Consider the following 26,798-nt stretch of genomic DNA (forward strand, 5'->3'; position numbering starts at 1 on the left):
ATTGAGCACATGTTTCTATACGGCAGTAACTTCATTTATTGTGACTTTTCCTTCATCTGTGGTCTCTTTTATTCCCTTGTCTCTTACCATCTCTCTTGGAAAATTTGAGTGAATCCAAATCACTCATTTTTAACTTTTCCTTTTAAGAACCTAATTTGAAATATTTGATACTGGATGTGGCCCTAGAATATAGAATTTCAGGAGGGTTTTATGGAAGACTCACTCCCTTGTGTGCCCCAAGGTAACAAAGGCCCTATTGTTGGTCCTAAGTGTGGTAATAATATTGCCAAGCTCACTGCAGTGTCACATTTATTAAGATAATCATCCAAAGTGGTTTGATAAGAAATACAAGTTGACATAAAAGCATTAGCCTTCTCAGTAGTCCTGAAAATTGAAGTATTTTGATAACTGAAGTTGCAAAGATTATGAATAAAGCTGGCTTTTGCTATGTGCTTTGGAAAACTTAAAGTAAGGAAATGACAGACTGAGGTCATCCAACTATTGTCTGAGCATGCTATGGAAGTCAAAACCCAGCACTGATGCATATAAAGAGATATCATCTGCTCTATTTGGAGATTAGACTCTGTAGGAATAAGTCCCAGGATGCAGTTGTAAATGGAATAGATCAGGCTACTAAAGAGAAGAGTGGTTCATTAGAGGTAGGAAGGGAATATTTGGGTGGATGTGCCTGATAACCTTGAATACTCACATTCCCTGGAATATTTTAGGTCACAAGGCCTTTTATTCTAGGATATGAGTTTCACCTTATCTGGTAACTCTCCTCACAGAAATGTCTTCTAACTTTGATCTTAAATCAATAAAAGGGTCAACTTAGCCCAGGAAAGAAAATGTAGTGCCTGATCCAAGGGAATATCTTGCTCGTGAATTGAAATAATTGAAAGACCTGGACAAAATATACCAGCAGAAACAAGAAAAACATAGGTAAGTGTACTTTGAAGGTACTGGAGAGAGAACCACAAAGTGACATAAGTGTGGTTTATTAGCATAGGCACAGTCTCTCAGCAACTTCCTGTGAAGATACACCCCTAATATACTGTTACAATGGCTTTTTAGTGTTTAGAATCCATAGGACATGTAAAAATGAAATGGAATGCCTGACCTTACCTAGCAGAATATTGAGGAAGAACTCTGAAGCCTAAGAGTAGTTTGAATGTTAAAAACAATGTATTGTGTGAAAGTAGAAAATCCCTTACCTGATGTGTTCTTATCTGATTAAAGTGGAGTTCAGCAAACTATGTCTTAGGCAAAATCCAAAAAAGGACCTGCTTATGTATGTATATTAGCTAAGAAATTATTTTTTAAGTTTTCAAATAAGCAAAGAAAACTATTGTTATGTGGGTTGGAAATTAAATGTTTCTTTCAAAGTTTTGTGACCTTTACATTAAGGCATTCAGGAGTGCTTAACCACTGAGCTACATCCCCAGCCCTTTTCATTTTTTTAAATTTTGAGACAGGGGCTTACCCTCAGCAAGTTGCTGAGGCTGGACTGAAATTGCAATCCTCCTGAGTTGCTGGGATTATAAGTATTAGCCACCATGGCCAGTTACACTGCTTTCTTGATAAAATTTGGTTGTTCTCTGTTGGTTGAAGTTTACATTAAGAGATGCTGCCAATAAATGGGGCTCCTTAGAATCAAAAGGACAAATAAATATCCATAAGCATAGAGGGAATGTGAAAGAAACTAACAATCAAAAACAAGGTGAATATAATTATGATAATATGCAGCAAGAGTGGTAACCAGAGTACAATGCTTCAACCCAGAGATATTTGCCAAAATGCCAGTGTTCTTAGGGTTGAGATAGTTAGACAACAGAGTAGGCTCTGGATTGATTTGTGTAGGCAAAAGATATTCATGATTAGTAAACAGAGGCTGATGATTGTACCATAAAGGAAAATTGTAATTTTTCATTTAGTTTAGAGAATGAAACAAGTTTTCTTTTATACATTTTTAATTTTTATTGCTAAATTATAGTTATACATAACTGTGGGTTAACATTGACAAATTAAAAATGCATACAACATAATTTGATCCATTTCAATTCACAATATTATCATTTTCCTTCCCTTTTCCACCCTCTACCTCCTTCCCCTGTCTTCATTGTATTAATTATTATTATTATTATTTTACTGATACTTCCTAGATATACATAGAAGTAGAATTCATTGTGATATATACATACATAAATAGCATAGTTTGGGCAATTTCATTCTGCAGTTCTTCCCTTTTCATAACCCTCCTTCCTCACCCTTTATCCCCTTCCTCTACTCAACTGTTTTCCCTTATATCATCATGAGACCCTCCTACTTTTGTAAACTTATTTATTTATTTTTAGCTTTCACATATGAGAGAAAAAATACAATATTTTACTTTCTATGTCTGGTTTATTTCACTTAACATGATATCATCCAGTTGCACTCATTTACTAGCAAAAAATATAATTCTTCTTATGGCTGAGTAGAATTCCATCATGTACATTTACCACATTTTATTCATCCAGTTGTCTATTGAGCAACATCTAAGCTGGTTCCACAACTTGGCTATTGTGAATTGTGCCCCTATAAATGTGTGTGTGTGTTTGTGTGTGTGTGTGTGTGTGTGTGTGTGTGTGTGTGTAGTCTGGAAGGTAGGGCTATTTTGAATGAAATTGTTTTCCCGGATGATCACATAATTCCTCAGATTCAAGTAATACAATATTTCACATTAATGAATTTTTTGGTTGTGAAACTAATCTTATATTTCTGGGATTAAATGCCACTTGAAAGAGCTATCTAAGCTTTTCTTCATGTTTTTGGATTTTGTTTGCTAATATTTTGTTGAGAATATTTGCCTCCGTACATTCATAAGGAAATTAATCTGTAGATTTCTTTTCTTGTGATGTCTTTGTCTAATGTGAGCGTCAAGATGATATTGGTCTTATAGAATGTGGTGGGAAGTATTCTTTCTCTTCCTGTTTAAAAATATTGTGTAAAATCAGCATTAATTTTTATGTAAATTTCTGCCAGAATTCTCAAGTAAAATAACCTGGCTTTAGATATGTTTATTAGCAGATATTTCATTATGAATTCAATTTCTTTAATTGTTAGAATCTTAATTGCAATAGCCTTTAATGTTGTCCATTTAATATTGGTTAAATTTTAGTTGTTTTGTTTCTAATCTACTTTTTTACTTTTTAAAAGATTATAAATGTAAAAGTCATTCATCATATTCCATTATTACATTTTAATAACTAAAAAAACATAGTGATAGTCTTGTTTCCTTTCTAATATTAATGATGTATGAATATCCTCTCTTTACATGTGGCAATCATGCTGTGTGGTTATCAATTTTTATTGATATTTTTCAAAGAAATAACTTTTGATTAATTGTCTTGTCTCCATTGTCTATTTCACTGATTCCTTCTAATATATGTATTACTTTCTTCTGCTTGCTCTGTGTTTTATATTTTATCTAGTTTGTTGACTTAAAGAGTTTGATTATTGATTTGAGACCTTTTGTCTAGTTTAATAGAAGCTTTTTTATGCTATATATTTCCCTTAGCATGTTATAAGCAACATTTCATATATTTTGGTGTGTTTTATTTTTTTCTTTTGGGGAGAAGGGAAAGGTGGGTGTTGGGGTCTCACTAGATTACTCAGGCTGATCACAATTGCATAAAATAAAAAATACTCTCACATCAGCCTCATGAGTAGCTAGCTATTGGTGTTCACTACCATACACTACATTTTATGTATATTTTTATTTTTATTTAGCTTATATCTTACTTCAAGCGTCCATTTTTTAAATCTATGAATTATTTAGAAGTAGGAATTATTTAGAAGTATGTTACTTAATTTCCATCTAGAGATGCACCTGTTGTCTTTCTCTTATAGATATATAGCTGATTTCATTATAGTCAGAGAACATATTTTGCATGATTTAAATTATTTCAAATTTGTTGAAATTTGTTTCATGGCACAGGATTATTTCCTCTCTTGGCATTTTAAAATTGCATATTCTTCTGTTGACTAGTGAAGTACTATATATGTATCAGTTATATACAATACAATATCCCTCCCTTATCCAAAGGAAATACTTTGCAAGAACCCCAGTGGATGCCTGAATACATATATAGGACTGTATACTACATATATTATAATTTTTGTAGATGTCCTTACCTATAATAAAAGTTGAACTTATAAATTAATCAAAATAATAAGTTAATAATAATGATCAATAGTAAATATAAATTACTATAATAAATATTTAATTTATAAATTAGTCATAGTTAAATATTAACAATAATAAATATTAATAATAATAAATGTCAATTACTGTATTAAACTAAAGTAAGTATTATTTGAACATAAGGCTCATGATATCATGATATTTGAATTGCTATCTCAAAGAGCTAACAAGTGGTAGTAGGCAGGTACTACACCAGCATAATGCTGGACAAGGAGGATTCATGACTTAGGTAGAATGGAGCTAAATAGTGCAGGATTTCATCTTCCTACTTGGAATGGCACACAATTTAAAATATATAAATTGTTTATTTCTGGAATTTTCCATTTAATATTTTTGGACTATGGTTGACTGCATAGAAACAAAACCACAGAAAATAAAATGAAAAGAGGGAAGCTATTTGTACCATCCTATATTTTTGCTGAATTTTCTGTGAGGTAATTCTACCAGTTGCCAAAGGGAACATGTTGAAGTCCATGTTTAGAATTTCAGATTTGTCCATTCATTTTTTTAGCTGTATAAGTTTTGATTCATTTATTTTGATTTGCTAATATACATTTCGGATTATGAAATGTTCCTCTTGGATTGATAGCCACTTTACCTGTTATTCATATAGTGACTTGCTCTTTTCTAAATAATGCTTGCATGATATATTCTCTTCCATCCATCTTCTTCTCATCCTCTCTTTTAGGGATGCATCCAAATCAATGTTTATGCAGCACAATTCACAATAGCTAAATTGTGGAACCAACCTAGATGCCCTTCAGTAGATAAATGGATAAAGAAACTGTGGCATATATACACAATAAAATATTACCCAGCATTAAAAGAGAATAAAATCATGGCATTTGCCAGTAAATGGATGGAGTTGGAAAATACAATGCTAAGTAAGTAAGCCAATCCCCCCCAAATCAAATGCCCAATGTTTTCTCTGATATAAGGATACTGATTCATAATGGGAATGGGGGGACACAGGAGGAATAGACGTATTTTACATAGGGCAAAGGGGAGGAAGGGAAAGGGGGTAAAGGGGTAAGAAAGACAGTTGAATGAGATGGACATCATTACCCTAAGTACATGTATAAAGACATGAATGATGTGATTCTACTTTGTATACCACTGGAAACATGAAAAATTGTGATCTATATATGTACTTTGAATTGAATTGCATTCTGCTGTAATATATAACAAATTAGAATAAATTTTAAAAAAGAATAAAGCATTTTGGGCATGAATTTTCATTCACCTTCCTAATAACTGTGTTATGATATGAGATTTTCCCTAAAATATCATAAGTGAATCAATGCAAAAAATGTTAGAGGTAAAGTGATTGTGCAATGAGAACCTTAACCTAATTGATGCATTAATTCACTAATAAGGATTAGCTGGTTGGAAACTGTAGGCAGGTAAAGTATACCTGGAGGTGGCAGGTCACTGGAGTGTATCTTTGGGGATTATATTTGTCCATGGTAAAGGGAGTAAAAACAGTTGACAAAAACACATTTTTTGTCATTTTGTTGTTATTTCTGTTGTTTGTGTGTGTGTGTGTGTGTGTGTGTGTCCTTAGAATAGTGAACATTTTTTTAAAAGTTTAATTGCTTAGAGTTTAAGTTTTCCATCAATTGTTTTCTATTAGCTTCAGATGATCCTTTCCCCTATTCCTTTTTGTCTTGTACAAGTTTTCTCTTTTTAATATTTCTTCTTGATAATTTATAAAATTTTTTCAGTGCATTCTTCTGTGTATTTTTCTTAGTGGTGGCTCTGGGTATAAACAAATGTGACTTGGACTAATATAATGGTATCGTTTTATTACTTCAATGCAAATAAGTGAAACTTACTTCTAGTTTGGTCCTTTTACCTTCCCCATTTTTAATATCACTTTCTTCAGTATCAGATAGTGTTCTCATTTTTTGTTGCAATTGTCAAATTATGTAGCCATATTTCTGCTCTTTCTACCATTGCAATGGTCCTGTTCTTCTTGTTTTATACTTACATTTCTATCTAAAGAAATTGTCTACACAATTCTCAGAGGTCTCCCCATATTATTTTCTTCACAGAGCTTACTAGATTCAAAACTTGTAGACCATACCTTAAATCCAGATATGGCCAACGTGATACTATTTTGACAGGATTCACAAGATCTCTTGTCATATTTTGTGCCTAGGCCCTGATTATCATAACCCCTTCTTGGGCTAAATATCCAGCATTTTGATGCCTTTTTCTCTGTCTCTAATTTTACCAATTCAACTATTTTCCCCTGAGGAACTTGCCTTTGGGTAAAAATATTGGTCATCTAGTACAAAAAAAAATCAGTCTTGATGAAATATGCTTTGGGCAGGTCACCAAACTCAGAAATGCTCACTGAGCACTGTGCCACCAAGAATTGGCCTGAACATTAGTGCAATCCATTCCAGATCGGACCACTGACCCTATCTGGAAGGGCTTTTTTTTTTTAAAAAAAAAAAAAGGTTTTTTGGGTAAACAGTATTGTATTATTTCTTTTTATTACCAATATATGCATGCATATTTTGTGCAAGAGTAGTATTTATTTTGATACTCCTGTTGTTAAATTACTGTGTGATATAAACAGTGTTTTATATATGTATATAACACTGTGTAAATTTAATATAACACATTATAGGCTGTAAAAAAATGATTTGTTTTACTGCTGTTATTTGTTATTTGAGTATAAAACCAGATGTTTACACCTATCAAAAAAGGAGAGATTCTTTTAGTCATTCTTTAAGCAAAGATCTAATAACGACAGCTTGTTTAACTTTGCCTTCATCTGAGAATGCTTTTATTTCTCCTTAAAATTCCTGAAGGATATAGAATCCATGGCTGACAGTTCTGTATGTTTACCATTTGAACAATGTACTGCTTCATTCTGACCTCCATATTTTATTAAAATCTACTGTCATTAAAATTAGAGCTCCCTTAGATGTAGTAGGTCATTTCTCCCTGCCTACTTCCAAAACTTTTCTGTCTCCAGATTTTAGAAATTTAAAATTAATATTTCTTGGCACAAAATTCATTGGGTTTATATGGAATTTTCTCTGCCTATTAATTCAATAGCTTTGTATCTCACTAAATTTGGTAATTTTTTTAATACTCTTTCAACTTCACATTCTTTCTCCTTTCTTAGAACTCTGGAGATATACATAAATGATATCTCTTTTATTATCATCCCATAGATCCCTAAAGTTTTGTAATGTTTTTTAAAATATTATCTTTTTAAGTCTATTTTCTTTTCATTGCTAAATGGGTAAATTCTATTTATCTATCCTCAAGTTTACAGATTCAATTTTCAGTCATTTCTACTATGCTTTTGAGCATATCCAGCAAGTCTTTCATTGTATTTTTCTTTTTCGTTTTTAAAGTAGTTTTTAGTTATATTTAGACACAATACCTTTATTTTATGTATTTATTTTTATGTGGTGCTGAGGATTGAACCCAGCGCCTCACACATACTAGGTGAGCACTCTACCGCTGAGCCACAGCCGCACCCCCTCTGTTGTATTTTTCAATATCATAATTTCCAATTGGTTTTCTAAATGTATTTTTAGTGAAATTCTCTATATCTTTTTCATTTGTCTCTAGAGAATTTGCAATTGCTTATAGAAGCAGTTTAATAATAGCTGCCTTAAAATCCTAGCCGGATAATTTCAGCATCTTATTTAACTTGCTGTTGACACAGGTTGGTTGTCTTTTCTCACTGAAATTTTGATTTTCCTGGTTCTTGATATGATAGGTGATTCTTTTTATAGTATCCTAGACATTTTATCCTTAATGTTAGGATACTGGTCCTATTTAGATCTTTTATTTTCATAGGTAGTCATTCTCTATGTTTGACATGCAGATCCTGCTCTACTTATGTTGAGTTGTGAATTTAATTTGAAGAATATTTGCTGTACTATTTGGTCTGCTTGATTTATCTTGTGTATCTGTTGTTTCCACTAGTCCTAGATTCTACTGCCTGGAGGTACCAAATAAATTACTATAGGCCAGATTTTCTTGTGACTTTGGTTTAGAAAACAGAGTCTGGGCTTCTGTTAGAAGAAGAATTTATGTGTATGAGTGTGTGTGTCTTTAAGTGACAGAAGGAAGTCTCAGGCCTTTCTAGGACACAAAATTTTTGACAAGAGGCACAAAGCATAAGGAGACCCACTTAGCATGAAGGGAGGAGAGTGCTTCTTGGGCCAGGTATTCGCTCTGGCTCAATTCCCTTTGTCTTTATCCTCTGTCTAAACAGTGACCTTGAATAGAAATGAAGTGTTTCAAGTCCATAGAGACAAAGAAGGTTCCTGGGTTAGGAACTCATTGTATTAGTCCCACCGACTATCCAGTGTTGCTGATTTGGAAAGGGAAGTTATCATGACTATAAGGGAAGAAGAGCACATTGCCTGGTCACTAGTTTTCACTGAGGCTACATAGTATTCCTCTTTCAGGTGCTATGTGCTTGCCCAATGGTGCCAGCCATATTCTTGTTCAGACAAAGGGTGGAATGGGCATACCGGATCATCTTCTGTATTAAACTATCAATCTAAATCATCTTCTTCTTGAGATGAGAGAGTCATAATGCACCCTGATGCTATGGAACTTCTCCCGTGCTGTGCTGTGGTCCTTAATCTCTTTACCTTCCTCTTTCAACTTTTCAGATTTTTCTTGTGTTTCTTCTTGCATTAGTTTCTCTTATACTGATCCCAGGGTTTATAATTGTACTTAGCAGGGAAGAGTAGGGATAAATGAATCTATTTTATCTTTTCCAGACCTCCTTATGAATTTAAACTTCTCTGGTCAAATATGTAGGCTACTTCTTAGAGTTAAACAATATATTTCCAAACTTTAAGAGAAAATTATGGGGATTAATTCAATTAAATAGATCAAGTACTGAAATTTATACTGATTATCATTCAGCTGGTGATTAAAAGGAATTTTTTTCTCACTATAGCAAAACTGCCTTTATTCTATTGTTATCTCTAAGACTACCAGGTGTGGCCAAAAAAAGGAGGTCTAAAACATCTCATTGTATTACTCATGTAAATACTGATATTCAAATGTCATGCTTCATCATACACTCTGTTGGATAAGTGAGCATATCTAAGGGAAATCTGACATCATTTGTGGCTTTAAAAAGCCTTCTCTAAGAGCTCTTTTAGGGAGTATATATATTCATTAGACTGAACAATTTTTTTCAGATGCACAGAGGCTGAAAGGAAAATATGTGGAAAATACAGTTAACTTTGGGTTACACATAATTACACTGTTATTTAGCTAACATATCACCTATAAATAAATGTGAAATTTATTAAATTAAATTTTCCAAAAATATATTTTTATTTATATAGCTGGTATTTGTATTTTATACATACATATGTGTATGTATATGAAAATATATATACATACACACACACACACACACACACACACACATATATATGCTATATATCCAGTCACTCTTCTTCATTAATGTCTTCCAAATTTAGCTCCTATTTTCCATTTAAAGAATACTCAATGTAATGTTTTGAACAACCAACAATAAAATAATTAAAAAAAAAAGAATACTCATGCTGTGGTAGATGACAACATTATCAAGGGAAGCAGAAAAAAGAGTCTGTTTCTAAGTTTTGCCTTGAGATCCTCTCTTTTCTTGCAAACTGCTTGTTTTTGTTTTTGTTTGTTTTTGTCTTAGTGAAGATGGTTTCCAGTATGTAGGAATTTGCTACTTAAAGGATTGTGCAAAAATACAGGTTTTTCTTCCAAACTGGAATACTAAAGAAACCTATCTATCACACTGATGGCTAAACATAGATATCTCAGTAGAGCAAATACATTATATTAAAGGTAATTCAAATACACCTTAATCTCTAAAGGAAACTATAAAATCTCCCAAGAAAAAAAGAAATGATGAGTGACATGTTTAGAGAAGGCAGTTTGAAGATATATGATATTGCATGCTCTCCTTTAGGATTCATGTCCTACTTTAGGAGACCTCTTTTAAAATCCCGCAGTAGGTAGGTCACAAAAATATCTGAAATATAAAGACTTTTTTTAAAAAAGATGAATAAAATTTAGATGTAGAAGAATCTGCTGATATGTTTAAAGTGAGGTTAGGTATTATAATTTGTTGATTTCACTTACCTGAAATAATGTGAAATTGATTTACTTCTTTGTAAGTTGCAACCATTTATGTCATGCATACTTTGATTTAGGGGACGTGGAATGTTAGAAAAAAAAACTATTAAGTCTGCTTTCCTTCCAAACTATGATTTATTTTCCTAAAGGATAAAAATTAAATGGGTGTAGGATGGCAGAATTTTCAAAAATTCCAGAATATAAACCTTAATGCTGGCCATTAAAGGAAGTTTGTTCTATATTTGCATGATATATTTTTATCGATTGATTCATAGCATAAGTTCTATCTTGCAGACTGCAACTTACAAAATAGTCCTAGAACTTCATTTGGTACATAAAGTATTTTAGTGCCCCATTTCCTATCTCATAGTATTGATTTTTAAAGGTTTGTGGAGTTTAATTTGCTTTCAATAAATTTTACTTATTTCAAATATATAATTCAGTGATATTTTAGGAAATTAATAGTTGTTCAACCATTACTACAATCCAATTTTAGAATTTTCTCATCATCCTAAAAAGTCCCTTTATGCTCATTTGCCGTAAATCTGTGCTCTCATTTCCAACCCTAGATAACCATTAGTATGATTTTGACTCAATAGATTTTTTTTCTAGCCCATGCATATACATGGAATCATATAAAGCCCTTTGTGCTTGGCTTGTTGAAGGTCATCTTGTTGTAGCAAGTATTAGTAACTCATTCTTTTCTGTTGCATTGATAACATCTTCTACTTATCAATTCACAAACTGATATAAATTTAACTGCCTTCCCATTTAGGGTTATCACAAATAATGTTAATAAGAATGTTAACTTACAAGTATTTGCACTGACATATTTACTTTCATTTCATAAACACACTGAAAAGGAATCAAATAGTAAGTTTATTCTCAACTTCATAAGAAACTACCAAATTGATTTCTTACATGGCTCTTTTACACTTCTTGGAGAAAATTATGTGGGTTTCAGTTTCTCTATATCCTTTCCAATACTTGATGTTGAATATATTTTGATAATGATTATGTTGGTGATTAAAATCATATTAGCAGATGTTCAATACTCTCTTGTGATTTTAATTTGCATTTCCCAAATTAGCCAGTGTTCATACATAGGTAAAATGTTTTATTTAAATCCTTTCCCCAGTTTTTAAAGTTAGGTTGTTCTATTAACATGCTAGTGTTCTTTATATGTTCTAGAACAAGACCTTTGCATTGATGTTTGAAAACATTTTACTGATGGGTAAACAATTTGCATCAAACCCAGAAGAATTAAATTACTCCTATCATAGTTATTGTTTGCCAATAAGCTTTGAAGATTAAGTAATAAAACAATAAAAATGTGGAAATAATTATAATTTGTATACCTTAGAGGAACTTCTCAACAAAATCCAGTATGAGTTATAGCCAATATAACAAACATATTTTGATTTAGTTATGATTTTTAACCCATGTTATTGAAAATAACAACTTCATTTCTGTGTCCTGAAGACCTTTCATATTCAACTTATGACTCTTAAATGCTCAGCATTCTTCTTTATTTTCCTATTCTTTAGTTCAAACTCAGTAAACTCTTTCTGGAAATTTCCAAGTTTCCTCTTTCTTGGATTTTAAATTTAACAACTATGCTCACAGTTAGCTTCTTCCAAATTCTGGCAGAAGATTATGACTTAAAGGTAGCCTGAACTTTGTCCTGAATTATTCACTCCCAGCATTTTCAAAGAAAGCAGGATTTTATTTCCCTCCTAAAATAATGCTGCCTCTATCTCTTCTTTCAATACATGTAGCTTGCTGCCTCAGTTATTCCCATAGGATTCTGGGTTTCAGTTAATACTATTTATAATCCTAGATTTAAGGATAAAAAGGTATTTATATAATACAGTCGAGTAAAGCCTTTGCAGAAGAAAATAACTCAATTGTGTCATCATAAAATAAAGACAGCTTTGCCTAATTTATGGAATGACCCCTTTACCTATTGTAGGCACTCAGCCCATTCCTAAATACTGATTCTTCTTGACTTAGACATGCCATTTTCTTGCCTCTGGGGCCCCTCTCATCTAATCAGAGATTGCTTACCACAATTACAGCCTGTACTGCATCATTAGTTTCTCCATCTCTTATATTAATATCATTATTATGCATCAATGTTCTTCTAATGTGTTTCCCTTCAAAAAAGTTTTAATGTATGCACTGTTGCCTTTTTTATTATAACTATATTGATCTCCCATTCTACCATTAACTTAATACGAGAAACTAAGAGAGCAACTTTGATTTCCTTCTGCAGTTTTATATGAGCCTTTTGGTCATCCCAATTGTTTCCATTACCAATATCACTTTGTAACTCAGTCTCACTATATTTAGTTTACTACCTCTCTTACCCTAGAACAATGTCCCCTCTACCATTTTCAGAGATCCCCTAAAGGCTAAGGCAGCAGGATTTATTTTCTGACCTTTCTGCCTCTGTAGTTTAAGTGCTATTTCTTGGATTGTGAACAATTCTGGATTACTAGTATCCCTAGTGAATCCAGAAATCCCCACGCCAGCATCTCCCATCATCCATCACTAAAATACCCAGTGACCCTATATATTCTCATGAGTAGAGATGGTATCCAGTGTACCTTCCACAAAAGACAGCCTGGTTTTCTTTAATATCAAACGTATCAATACTTTCTTACTTTAAAAAAAATAAAGTTAAAAACATTAGTAGTCTCTGACATTTACTTCCGATCCCTCATCACTTGCTTGTCAGTTCTGGTGTATGCCTGATGATTCCAGTGATAAGAGTCTCCTATTTTTTGTCAACATGTTTATATAGTTAATTTGTATGCTTAGTTATGTTTCTTGTTCTATGTTAGAATTTTATTGAACAATAATGAATGGAAATAGCAGAACTCACTCAACCCTCAAAGCTTACTGAACTCAAGTTAATATTGATCACTTAGGGTTTTAGTGTTGAAGACAAAATATAATTGAAATAGCATAATCTATTTTTAGTGTCCTAAATCTTTTACCACTAGATGAAAGTTTTTCCCCAAAGTGTATTTTGAATCATGCTAACATTGTTCAAAGGTTTTAATGATTTCCTTTCAAAGAGTGTTCATAAAAACCTTCAAGAGAGCTGCAAAATGTCTCATTACATTAGAGTTATATGGGACTTTTTAAATTCTAATAATACCATGAGCTCATTCCTCTTTGCTGATCTCTTCATCTTACCAATTCTTACCCTGATGTGATTCATCACATATAGATATACTATGGAATTATAAAGACTGGGAATCTCTGCTACAGAATGTGCTATTTGGAGTAAGAAGTGAAAGACAATCACTTAGTAAGTAAGTTGAATGTTTATCAGAGGAAAAATGGAAATGTAAGGTTGTATGACTTCTTAGTTTAATTCTCTAGTATGCATGTATACATTGATGATAAAGCACTCTGAGGATTAGCAATGTCTAGGGAGATCTGTGCCACCAAACTATTATAAATTTACAATAGAAAGATGACTATGTCAAACAAAGTCAAATCCATTGTATTCAAAAATGAAAAAGCTATATTCTTAATGTAAATTTTATCTTTTCCCTAGCTAAGTAGAGAAAATAATTGGAAATAGTTCATAAAGTAATGTAACAGCAGAAAATTTCTTAAGAATAATTATGCATAAATTACATGGTTAGGGAGTTATAGTGATGGAAGTCATGAGTTTTTGCACATTTTAACAATAGTGGAATTTAGACCAGCATAATTTTATGAGTATGTTAGGTAGATGAATTTCATGATCATATCCCTAATGTATGCTTCCTGTTTGGTTTTGATGACAATTTTTTTTTCCAGGTTTTATATTAGTCTCTTAAAAAACAAACACATTTAGTCATGCTGCTGAGTTTGCTATTTCTTAAAGAATATGAGGCCTACATAGGACAGTAATTTATGTCTATGAAAAAACTGTCACCCTCTTTGTAAAATTTCATAAATCTTTGATAAATCTTTAATAGTAAGGAAAAGTTAGTATATATTATTAAATACTGTTAATAATATGGTAATTTCCTGAGAACCTCTCAAATGACAAAAATCTAATAATGCTTTATGAAGGTCTCAAATTTCCACTGAATCTTGCAAAGAAAGTATTTTAACATAATTTTCCAAGTATTTCATTCAGTGAAAAAGAATTTTTGGGAATGGTAAGTACATACACAAATATAATAACTAATTTTGGTTTCAATCTGTTAGACTTTGAAATAACAAGGATAACTCTTGGTTTCTGTCATAGATAAATTCCTAAATTTCTGTTGTTTGATACAATATAGTTTCATTTGTCTTCATTTCAGATTTCATATACATTTCCTGTTCAAAGTCAGCTTTTGCATACCTTGAGATTTAGAAGTCTGACTTTTTCTTTTTATTACTGTAAGTTATCTTAGGGCTTCAAAATTTTTCCCCATCTACTGACAGAATAAAACAAATAGAAAAGTTGAATCTACTTTTTAAAAGTCATAACTATAAAATGAGCCATAACTCTTCTGATTTTAATATTAGTTAAATTACATCAATGCAATCAATCTTGTGTCTATACTTGGTTTCATTTTGGAAGAGATCTAGAAATGAAATTGTTCCATCTGTGGCCACTTCATGAAATAACCCCCTACTATAGAAGGCAGAGTGCATTTAATTTTGTGTGTGTTTGTGGTAAACAACTATTTCCTTAAAACTCTTAATGCCATATTTTTTCCACATCATTTCCAAATAAATAATATGTAAATGCCATTTCATTTGTTTGTGTTTAAATACTCAGTATGAAAAATTTCCCCCACAGATGTTTAATTGCAATTCATTAATTGCGTACTGTGATATGATAGTCTCAAGAGCAGCATTTTGATAGAAGAGCTCTATATAACTTCATTATATGAAATTACATTCACATAACCATTCATAACTCCTCCCACTATCCCCTAATAGCTTTAAGTAGCCATGCCAATATACCAGCATCCACAATTAAAAAAATTAAAACTTTCTTATCTTTAAAATTTTCCTTTGTAGGCAAAAAGACTTTCTTTGCTTTGGTAATCAGATACATTATTTTTAGTATTTCTTATATTAATAAAAAGTCTATAATGTACTACCAATGAAAATAGGTCAAATATTCTTATTATTTTTATTTATCTCTTTGCCATTTTGTATTAGCAAGTTAAATAATTTAAAATTTATGTGCTTCCAACATTTACAAAGTACCCTCTACTTTGCTTGTCTAATAAATTTGTATTTAAAAGTATATAATATTTTAATTTAATTAAATGTATAGTTTGTCCATGAGGTATATAAAAATGAAAATATATGTACAACTAGAAGAATTATATGCTGAAATTATGTTTGATAAACCTTTTTTATTACCTGGTCAGTGGATATTTCTATAAATGCTGAATTTAAGATATATTTGATTTTAATACTTCTAGCTATGTAGCATTATATATAAGTATGTGTGTATGTGTGTATATATGTACATGTCAATTATTATGGGATAACACTTTTTAATTACCATTTGGGTCAAGAGATAAAACTTTGCTAGACATCCCAGAAACTTCTTCATATTAATCCTCTTTATTCTTAAAAAAGTAATCAATATTCTGATTATTGTATAAATAATTGTCTTGTGTTACTTTATTATTTTTTCATATGAAAGTGTACAACTAGATAATATGGTCTAATCTTTTCCATCAAAAGGGTTGTAAACTGTCTCCTTTTAGTTCATGTTTTGAAGAACTGAGCACTGTTTGAACTATAGATTTTCCAGAATGTGTTGGTTTTTATTTGTTTTGTTTGCTTTTGAGTTTATCATCATGATACAGTTTGATATGATCTTCTGCCTTCTGTATTTTCTAAGATTTGTTGCTGGGTGAAGAAACTTGAAATGAGTTTTCTTTTAGGCTTTGGCAAAATCATAGGTAAAATTGAGACTTCCGTCAGAAGCACAGGTTAGCTAAAGATGATGTTTAGACCTGTTAACTCATTGGAGGGTGTTATTCTTTTTGTCTTCATTAACTAGACAAAATGTTTCTTCTCATTTAATTTAATCAGTAGTATAGTTAATATTCAAAGGCTACCATTCACTCTTAATTCTCTTTATTAAAAAAGTAAAGATATTGAACATCAGTCTCCAAAGTTGATCAAATAGTTCCTTTGTATTGTTGCTATTGTTTTCTTTTCTGCATGTGGTTTTGTACTGGAGAATTTAATCATAGGTGATGAGCTTCAAGCCAATATAAATCTAACCTCCACTGAAGTTCAAATTGTTCAATCACTGGCAAGTGGGAAAATCCTGAAGTATACTGGTCAACTGTTTTGCCATAGGCCTGATCATATATTTTTTTATTTAATGGTACTTATTAGTTATAAGTGACAGCAGAATCCATTTTGATATAATTGCATAAGCATGGAATGTATCTACCTCATAAATAAAACAACTATTTATCCAAGAAACCCTGAATTTCTTTAGTAGGAAATAATATTGCAACAATAAAATTTGGGCCTATGAATGCTCATTGCAGCTGAGTTGTTTATTCTTTTGGAATGTTCTAGAATTATATATGTGTGTGTAAATATATATATTTGAAAGATATATATTACTATATTTGTATACATCACTATATAAATTCACAATGATTTTTTTTATTTCAATGTAGTTAAGTTACTCATACTGAGGAGTTTTACCATAATCATATAAGCAGCTTTTGGGTCTTTTCTTCCACAATAATCCTAATTCTTATCAATAAAGAGAAAGGAAAAATTAAAATATCTAAAAATCACTCATTTGTTTTAAGTCATACTATATATTTGTCAGTTTTTAAATTATGATATTTAAACTAGCACAACCAATTAGGGTAATCAAAGTGGGTAAATTTGTGTATATAATCAATACCATTATTGCTCCATTCACTAATAAAATTACCATATTTACTTTGGCAGAGAATGCAATCAGCTCCATATTCTTTCTACATTGAACTTTCTTTTATATTATTCAGTAATAACTCCAAATTTATTTTTAGCTAACATTTATTTTTGTTGATTTTATTGTAGTCTTTCACTGCTGTGAAGCTCATTTTCTAGGAAACTCCTTTTTAGTTAATTATTTAGAAGTGTTCAATAGGTGTTCATAACTATGCGTGAAATACCTGACAAGAATAACTTAGAGGAGGAAAAGTTTATTTTGGGTTCACATTTTCAATGGCTCACTCCATGGTTGGCAGAAGCCTTTGCTTTGAACCAGAGGTGAGGCAGAAACCATGGCAGAAGAGGAAGAGTGGAGGAAACTGCTCACTTCATAGAAGCCAAGAAGGGTGGGGGGGGGGGCTATAGGAAAGATGAATCCTTCCAGAGCATGTTCCCAGTAACCCACATCTTCCAGTCATGCCATGCAACACCTGCCTCCAGTTACCACCCAGTTAGTACATTCAAACTGGATGGATTTATTAGGTTACAGTACTCATAATCTAGTAATTCCACATCTGAATATCCTTTCAAACATAGGAGCTTTGGGGGACATCTCATATCCAAACCATAACATTTTTCCCTTTGTCCCTAAAAGTCCATGCCCATCTCAGGATGCAAAATGCATTTAGTTCATGTCTAAGAATCCCTAGCATCTTAACAGTTACACCATTGCCCAAAATTCCAAGTCCAAAGTTCCATCTGAGACTTACGGCGAACTCATGGTTCAGAATCCTTGTAAAGATCAAAAGCAAGTCATGTCTATCCAATATACAATGGCATGGAGTGAACTTTCTCATTTCAAATGGGAGTTATAGATGCACAGAAAGAAGGAATGGGACCAAAGCAAGACCTAATTCCAGCCAGGCAATCATTAGGCTTTATAGCTATACATCCAGCATCCAGGGAGTATGGCAGTGAGAAGATCTGCCCAAAGGGCTCCACCCCTATGGCCTTTTTGGTTGCAGCCCACACAGCCTCTCTCTGACCCTGGATCTCACCATAGCTAACAGCTTTCCCCACATGCAGTAGGCGCTATTAGCATCTCTTAATTTCTGGGGTCTCCATTCCAGCTTTGGCTTCATCTTTACAGCTTCATGCATCACACTCTTAGGGATTGCCCACATGGACTTCTCATCCTGCTACACTTTGGCTAGTCTCCCAAGTATTCCTTTGATATCTTTGTAGAAGCCTCAATGACCCCCTAATTTTAGCATGTTGCACCCCCGCTCCAGAACAAGCATATTGTGAATGTTTTGAATATCTGCCTGTATCTTTCACAGTAGCTGGGACTCTGGAACCATACCTGCAGTGGCCTCTGAGTACCTGGGTGGCTAAACACACTGAAACACCTTCCCAAGTCCCCCTGTGCAAAGAGGATGTTCCCAAGGCCTTTTCTCAAATGAATTTTCACTTCAACACATTTGAACCTGTCTTGTCAATTCCTAAGATAACCTCATCTTTTCTATTGTCTCTGGGCAAAGAACTTGACTTCTCTTTAGTTGTGGTAATCCTCAACAACTATACCTTTTTTTCATTCCAAATTTGCATGTATTTCTCTGGCCAAACTGAAAGTTTTTCAAATATTTCCTCTCTGCTTTCTATTCCCCAATCCCACAATAAACTTGGGTAAAAGCTGATAATAGTATCCACAGCACTGTCTGAATACTGTGTACCTTTGAAATTTTCTCTCCCAGATTAATTAGTCCATCGCCTTTACATTCAGTCTCTTACAAATTCTGAGAACATGGGCAAAAGGTAGACAGGTTATTTGTCAATATATAACATGAATGGTTTTCAGTTCAATTCCCAAAAGAATCCTCATTCTTATCTGAAACCTCGTGAGCACAGATTTTTTCTGTTTACATTCCTATTAGCATACTGGTCTTCTCACTGCTGTCAGAATTGCTCATTAAATTAGTTTATAACACTCTAATCCTTCTCCATCCTGCATCGCCAAACTTTTCCTGTGAACCAGATTCAAAAGTTTCTGAACCATATGGTCAGTTTAGTCACAGCAAGATTTTTTCACTTCTCAGTACTAATTTTTGTGTTAGTTTAGCATTGCTGTGACCAAAACACACAAGAACAACAACATAGAAAATAAGAAACATTTATTTTTGTTCATGATTTCAGAGACTTATTCCATGGATGACTGACTCCATTGTTTTGGGCCAAATGTGAGGCAGGACACATGGCAGATAGGCAGCAGTGAAGGAAAGCTTACCTCAAAAGTCACAAGGGAGGTAAACCATTCCAGGATAAAACCCCAATGATTAATATTTCTATTAGTTTTTTTTCTTGTTGTTTGTAGTCTGTTTGTTCTTTGGTACAAGGGATTGAACACAAGGGCACTTAACCACTGAGTCATATCCCCAATCCTTTTTATATTTCATTTTGAGATAGGGTCTTGCTAAGTTGTGGAGACTAGTTTTGAACTTTTGATCCTCCTTCTTCAGCCTTCTGAGTCACTGGGATTACAGGTGTGCACCACTGCACCCAGCTCAAATTAATATTTCTGAAGGAAGATGATTGCTGGAGGTCTTATTCCACCATCATCTTCCTCTGCCTCCTATAATAGTATTTAATAGGTTGGATCTATTCAAATGAAAGGCAGTCCTAAAATGTTCTAAGAGCCATGCAGACACATTATGAGATATAAGAACCTAATCTGAAGCAGAACTCCAGTTATTAAAAAATCAAGATTTTTATTACTATCCAGGTATAAAATGCTCACCATCGCTAGCAGTCAGAGAAATGCAAATCAAAACCACCCAAAGATACCATCTCACTCCAGTAGGATTGGCAGCCATTAGGAAGTCCAACAACAACAAGTGCTGGCGAGGATGCGGGGAAAAGGGTACACTTGTTCATTGTTGGTGGGACTGCAAATTGGTGCAGCCAATTTGGAAAACAGTATGGAGATTTCTTGGAAAGCTGGGAATGGAACTACCATTTGACCCAGCTATTCCCCTTCTTGGTCTATTCCCTAAAGACCTAATAAGAGCATGCTACAGGGACACTGCTACATAGATGTTCATAGCAGCACAATTCACGATAGCAAGATTGTGGAACCAACCTAGATGCCCTTCAATAGATGAATGGATAAAAAAAATGTGGCATTTATACACAATGGAGTATTACTCTGCATTAAAAAATGACAAAATCATAGAATTTGGAGGGAAATGGATGGCATTAGAGCAGATTATGCTAAGCGAAGCTAGCCAATCTTTAAAAAACAAATGCCAAATGACTGCTTTGATATAAGGGGAGTAACCAAGGACAGGGTAGGGACAAAGAGCTTGAGAAGAAGATTAACATTAAACAGGGATGATAGGTGGGAGGGAAAGGGAGAGAGAAGGGAAATCGCATGGAATTGGAAGGTGAGCCTCAGGGTCATACACAATTACATATAAGAGGAAAGGAGGGGTAAGAGAAAAATAATACAAGTGAAGAAATGATTTACAGTAGAGGGGGTAGAGAGAGAAGAGGGGAGGGGAGGGGGAGGGGGATAGTAGAGAATAGGATAAACAGCAGAATACATCAGTCACTAGAATGGCAATATGTAAATCAACGGAAGTGTAACTGATGTGATACAGCAATCGGTATACGGGGTAAAAATGGGAGTTCATAACCCACTTGAATCAAATTGTGAAATATGATATATTAAGAACTTTGTAATGTTTTGAACGACCAACAATAAATTAAAAAAAAAGAAGAGAAAAAAAAATAATAAGCAATTTTAAAACAACAAATTACTTAATTGTTGTGACCATCCTGTGTGGTAGAATTAATTATTTTCCTTTTTTATAGGGAAACTGAGACAGGAAGTTTGGCTTGCTATAAATCACAACCTAGTAGAAGTATCAAGATATACATTTCTGTAGTGAGCTACCAGACAAAGCCCATGCTCCTTGTTGAGGGCCACAACCAAGTCAAGATGGTGTCTGGCACTTTGCCAGAAGGAGTGGTTTGTGAAGCAACACCAGCGAGCCATTAAGATGTCACCCCAGTTATTGGGGTGACAAGCAACTTGTGAAGTTTGAAACAGCCACTTTATTGCAGGACAGCAGAGGTATATATACTTAACTAATCACACACAGCTTAACTTAATTAACATCATCTAGATACAGCAGTCAACCAATAGGAATCCTCATCATCTTAATGGCTCACTGGCATTGCTTCACAAACCACTCCTTCTGGCAAAGTGCCAGGCGCCATCTTGACTTGGTTGTGGCCCTCAACACTCCTAATCGTTGCACTAGAACATATGAGGCAAGGATCACAGAGGAAATGTTTCATAATGAGCTGCTGATATATGTAACTGAAGTTGCTTGAGTTATTCTTATCTAAAGATTCTAACAATTAAGACTGGAACAAAAAATAAAAATTAAAAAAAATATGATGACTACAATTTTAAGAATAGGATTGTAGAAATCAAGAAATGGAAATCAGCTAAAGTCTGGACATACTTGGACATAAATTCCTCAAATAACAAGGTACTTAATCTGTTTTTCAGGAAAAGTTTCTGGAATCCACTCAAGGATGATTTTAAACTGGTTTTTCAAGCGTGAACAAGCACAAAAACAACCAACTCAACCAGTTGATGTCTTTTTTGATGTCACAAGCTCGAAATTCCCCATGCCATAACACTCCTCCACCCCCAAGAAAATGTGACCTGTGAAGAGGCACGATGATCACCTGCATCTGTGCAAAAGAACCCTAATTCTCTCCTTTCTCACCATCCAATCAACATGCAGCCTCTCCTCTCTCCCTACCAATAAATTCCTCCACTTCTATCTGATCACAAAAAGACAGATTTGAGCTTCCATTTTTGTTCTTCTTTGTGCTCTACCTCACAACACAATTCTTGACTTTATTTATTTTTAACCAGTGCCATATTATTGGCTTCTATGTGCAAATAGGCAGAGGCCCTAACTTGGTATAGAAACAAGGCACTATCTGAATCAAGAAGTAAGTTTTTTCCACCTGAGAATCTAAAGGCACACTTTTTACTGAGAAACATCAAATAGTTGTTTCACTGTTTTCTTCAGACAGTAAGATATTAAATTAATTTTCATGAGGTGCTTGTTGACTCACACTGTAGGTGTTTTTGCAAAGTCATCAGATTAACTTTGATATTGATAACTTTCTCCAACTGCCTAAGCTTAAAAATAAGCATAATAAATTAGGTATTTGACAATCACTTTCTAAAGCGGCATTTTTTTTCTATATACATCAAACAGAATATCCTAAATCAAATTTAAGCAATATTTTGAATGGATATTTAAATTGATTCCTTGTTATGAGGAATTTGTAATTTTGACATTGCATGTGGTCTTAAAAGAATCATAAATTAATATTTGAGTGATTGATGATTTTTGATATAAACATTATTTATCAACTAGGTATAAAATTGCTTTTAATAAATCATCGGTAACCTACATCTCACATGAGATTTGAGATATATCTTTTATTGAAAATAGGGTAGGTGACATTTAAATATTTTTAGACTATGTACTTTATTAAACGAGGCATGCAGCTCTTCATGTTTGCTTTTAACAATTATATTCTCAAAAGTATTGATTGATAAAATGGACTGAGTTTGTGTTGCTTTACAATTTGTAGGTTGAAAACCTAACCTCAGATGTGATGCTATTAGGAAATGCGGAGACTGTGAGAGACACTGGGTTTAGATGAGGTTAGGAGAGCTGAGTGGAACTCTCATGGTGGAAATAGTGCCCTTATGGGTAGAGATTATCAAAGAGCTTCTGTCTCTCTTTCAGCTACATGAGGACACACAAAGGGGGCAGCTTGAAAGCCAGAAAGGATGCTCTCACCAGAACTGTCCCATTCTGCCACCCTAGTCTCAGACTTTCAGGTTCCAGAACCATAAGAAAATACATTTTTATTGTTTAAACCACTCACTCTATGGTATTTTTTTATGACAGCCTAATCTAAGATACCTGCTTTCCAAAGAATGGTATTTCCAATTTCAATAACAGTTCAATTTTTGTATGATAATTACCATTTTTCTCATTTTTCAGATCTTCCATTGGTAGACTGACCTTCCCATTATATTACATCCTCCTTCTGATGTCTCTATAATGCTACCTTAGTTGTCCCTGGATTATATGACTTACAAATAGTGTTAAAATATTATCACATATGATGTAGTTATGAATACCCTAAGGGAACCACCTAAAATAACATAATTACATGCTCTTCCAACTATTCTTATAAGTTCATATTATAGTCATTTTACCTTGTTCCTTGATGAGAATTTCAACAATGTGCTTTTTATTTGTTTTTAAAATCATATCTGAATAACTTTTAAATAGAGCAACAATCTTTTATAAGATTATTGTAAAAGGAAATAACTTACCACTCGATAACTTTTGAATTTCAGTAGTTTAATGTTTTTTTTAAGACTGCATTGAGTTAATACTATTTATTGGAAGCTTAGCAGTTAAATTCACAAATAGAATGACAACACATTTCCTTAGTTTAAATCACACTTATTGACAAAATAAAATCTGATTATTTTTAAATAATGTGGAAAATACTTTTATTTTAATATGCCTTAAAATGAATGTTCATAATTTTATTTTAGTATTGTTTTTCAGTACATTACTGATAAATAGTAATTAAAATGTAATGTCTAAAATATTGCTTGCACTATTAGGTAACATATCCAAATATATGAATTAAACAGTTTTTAAGCCCATTACAAACAAGTTGAAATACTTTTTATGTTACATAATAGTGAAAGTGTCAACTTCCAGTCCTCTGTGCTTCAGGAATATAAACCTGTTTGTGGACATATCAAATTGCAATTAAATTAAACTGTGAAATAACAGTACATAGTAGAGATTAGTGAAAAAAAATATATTTTGGAAATTTATTACTCTTGTTTAGTATCTAATTATTTAGTGTTTACTAAATTAAAATAAGAAATTCACTGTTTGCAGTAGGAAAACTTATGAATATGGCAAAGTACATTTTTTAAACATTTAATAAAACAGATCTGTTTTATCCATTTATACTTATATTTTCTTATTTCAAATAAAATCAACAGTACTTATAATTGTTCATTTTTTTTCTTTTCCTTTGGAAACTTTTAAGTGACAATCTCAGAAAGTAAAATGCCTAAATAAAATGACTAAAACAATCCTGCTATCTCTTGTGAATTGTGAAAATTATCTCTCTGAATGTTGACTGTTTACAAATATGTCAGAAAACATATTCAGAATACATAGCAATCTATGTGTGTTTATTACTTAGCTTATATAGATATAAGTAGCAAGAAATAGGTTATGTATAATTATATTTTATTATTAAAAAGAATTGTTGATGCATGTATAGTATATCCTAACACAATTTGAGATACTCATTATTTTGTTGAGTTGAAACTTTAATGAGTTGAAACTGGCATTTCTATAATATAAATTTACTGTAGGATACTCTTAATTTTGTATTGATATAAGAAAAATTAAAAAGAAATAAGAATACATTGTAACTTAAATTGAACTAGCAGTCTTCTAACCAAATGTAATATTTTGCTCTTCAGAAATATTAAGCCTGAAGGAGTTGTCTTAAACTGAGAATTTGCTTCATACTATAGAAACTCAATCCATTTTTAAAATTACTTTTATGGCATTATGTAAGTTCAATTCTCACTAGAGTTAGTTTATAGTAAATGGTTATTTTATTAATTTCAAAACTACTTGGAAAAATAACAACATGAATTTAGAACTTTTGTACTATGAAAATCTTATATTTACAAGAAGACAGTGTCCATTATTACATCATTTGATATCTTTTTTTTTTTTTTTTTGAGACAGGTTCTTGCTAAATTGCTTATGACCTTTCTTAGTCACTGAGTCTGGCTTTTGAAATTGTGATCCTCATGCCTCACCCTCCCAATCTGCTGGGAATAAAGGTGTGCACCACATCACTCAGCTGATTCAATAATTTTAAATTCTGAGTTTTATTACCATGTTTCTATAAAAATTAACTATATATCCAGAAGGAACCTACTGATGATCTTGATTTTCAAGTGACTATATTTTCAAGCACATAGAGTCCACAATGAAATGCACACACAGCAATATAAATTCTGATAATATGTATTGGGACCTTTTACCTCCCTTGGGACGGAGGCCATTATTGGGTATTGGCTGAGGCGGCCTCATGGGTTAGCATTTCTGTATATGTGACCTGGCTGGATTGGCGTTCGAGGGCTTTTAGCCCATGTGTGGGCTTTTGACTTCAGCCCCGCCTAATGGTTTAATCTGAAATCTGCCTAGGCCCCTTAGTGATAGTGACATAACTGCTCCTTATTGGTTCTTGCTACTGTCTCTTCTTACCCCCTCCTATCACTATATAACCTTGTCCCTGACACAATAAAGTTGAGATTATTGCACTTTCACGGTTGACTCATCTCCCGACTGGGTGTGATTGTGGGCCAGGTTGGATGGCCGGCTGGCCGGGTGGAGACACTTAACCCTCTCACTCAGCCCAGGAGACACTAGCTGGTCTAGTGCGCTTCACTACCTCTGTCGGAGGGCAGTTCCGACAGCTGGTGCCTCAGAGACAATAGGCTGGTCTCCCACGTACCCTTGTCACAGGGAGCAACAAATATGGTTGACAAACAAATCTTATTTAATATTATATATTTACCTTAATTTCACCCTTGAAATTTTACTGATTTTCTAAATTAATTTCAATATTACTCGAATTCATTTTTCAACTAGTCAATTATTTATTTTTCAGTTTATTTAATGTTGACATGACAAACAGTAGTTGAATGAAAAAAGTATGGATATGTAAAATATATACACTAGTAGATCTTCTCATTTTGTTCCTAATTAGAAGGTTAAAATGGAGGTAATTGCTTAAAAAGTAAGCTTACATAGTATGAGCTAAAAATGCAGTAGTAAGAGCAGCAGAGTGAATGAGAGCTTCTTTATTAGGCTCAGTCAACGAAACAAGAGGCACAATGGGTGTTACAGATTAAGGAATCTATTTTTAAGGAATAACTGTAGAAGGAAACAGGAGCAAAAGTTTAGAAGGTTTTGAGCGTCACAGAACTCAAACTAGTGTTTGGAAGCAGGCCAGCAAGTCTGACCAGCATCAGAAAGTCATGGCAGAAGTGGAGAAGGGAAACTGGGGGCTGGTAAGAGTCTATGGACTGGGTGGAGCCACTAGCTCAGTGGGTCCACAATCAAGTTTCATGGCAGAAATGGGCTGCTGAAGGTCATCAAGGCCAGCAATCAAGGAAGTTGGATGCCAAATTCCTTAATAGGACACCCATAGCACAAGAGTTAATAACAAGAATCAACAAATGGGACTTACTTAAACTAAAAAGTTTTTTCTCAGCAAGAGAAACAATAAGAGAGGTAAATAGGGAACCTACATCCTGGGAACAAATTTTTACTCCTCACACTTCAGA

This window comes from Spermophilus citellus (genome assembly GCF_964194105.1).
Source record: "Spermophilus citellus genome assembly, chromosome: 16".
Lineage (NCBI taxonomy): Eukaryota > Metazoa > Chordata > Mammalia > Rodentia > Sciuridae > Spermophilus > Spermophilus citellus.